This window comes from Pinus tabuliformis, chromosome 4_2, assembly GCF_031772625.1.
Source record: "Pinus tabuliformis cultivar Carrire ecotype Pingquan chromosome 4_2, CPIR1, whole genome shotgun sequence".
Lineage (NCBI taxonomy): Eukaryota > Viridiplantae > Streptophyta > Pinopsida > Pinales > Pinaceae > Pinus > Pinus tabuliformis.
Window position 1 is genome coordinate 376941562 of NC_142304.1, and position 1566 is coordinate 376943127.

The 1566-nt window shown below is 29.9% G+C and overlaps 1 non-coding gene across 1 annotated transcript; it reads right to left on the reverse strand.

The window, feature by feature from the left end:
* Nucleotides 1–1119: 1119 nt before the first annotated feature.
* Nucleotides 1120–1190, reverse strand: TRNAG-CCC (transfer RNA glycine (anticodon CCC)). The gene has a single exon. It is a non-coding gene; the product is annotated as a tRNA-Gly (tRNA).
* Between the last annotated feature and the right edge of the window lie 376 nt (nt 1191–1566).

Here is a 1566-nt window from a genome sequence, read left to right on the forward strand (position 1 = left end):
GATCTCTAGAGTCCCTATTTTAGTTGTTGGATGTTTTGATCCTTGAAGAAAAATATCCCTCAACCTCTGGTATCCAACTCGGGAGTGATAAATACAAGTAAGACCTGATTATAGTTTTCTATGGTTGGGTGGAGATTCATCGTCCCAAAATCATTTTCCCATATATATATATATATATATATATATAGATATATGAGTGGATATGGTGATTCTCATGAAATTCCTAAGGGATGGGATGGAGGAATTGATCCTGAAAAATTCCTAGAGGATTTCTAAATATTTCCATGTTGTGTTTTGATTTTAATGTGAATTTTGGAATCCCTGGTTTGGGTGGAACTAAAGTGTTGTGTTTTGGAAGGGTGGATACCATTGGTCTCTAGAATCCCTCTGCATTGTGTTGATTCTATTTTTAGTTGGTGGTGGAGATGGATGGATCTCTAGAGTCCCTATTTTAGTTGTTGGATGTTTTGATCCTTGAAGAAAAATATCCCTCAACCTCTGGAATCCAACTCAGGAGTGATAAATACAAGTAAGACCTGATTATAGTTTTCTATGGTTGGGTGGAGATTCATCGTCCCAAAATCATTTTCCCGTTAGTTTTGAGATAAGTATCTCTCATGTACTCCTGAAATGAATATTATATATATATATATATATATATATATATATATATATATATATATATATATATATATATATATATATATATATACATATATATATATATATATATATATATATATATATATATAATATATATATATATATATAGATATATATATATATAATATTTATTTCAGGAGTACATGAGAGATACTTATCTCAAAACTAATGGGAAAATGATTTTGGGACGATGAATCTCCACCCAACCATAGAAAACTATAATCAAGTCTCACTTGTAGTTATCACTCCTAATGGATAAGGCGTCTGACTTCTAATCAGGCGATTGTGGGTTTGAGTCCCACTGGGCGTGATCTGTTGATGCTTTAAGCCAAATTGGTCTTATAATTGAGATTTTTACAGAGTGCTCCTATATTTTTGGGAAATATATATAGATATTATTGTACATCTGAAAACCAATTTTTTAAAATCAAAACCATTGTTAGTACCATTTGAGCATGCGCATCCAGGGAATCGAACCCTGGTCAGTACCGTGGGAGGGTACTATGATACCACTACACCAGATGCGCCTTCACTATTCACAAAAGAAAACCATACTTACTATTTTATATAGTAAATCCCATATTATTATCATTATTATCAATTTTATCTTTATTATATATATATATATATATATATATATATATATATATATATATATATATATATATATATATATATATATATATTTCGGGTTTGAAATTGTGTGTTGATGGCATTGTTTATGAATTTATTGTATATTTGATTGACCAATGTGTTGTCTGTCATTGTGTAAAGGTGTTGGAACAATTGATTGGTTCAATGATATGTTCATGCAATAACCGACATGAAATATTTATTATTATAGAGAACTAACTTAGTTTTGATTACAATACTATGCATGTTACTATGCATACGTTATAGACT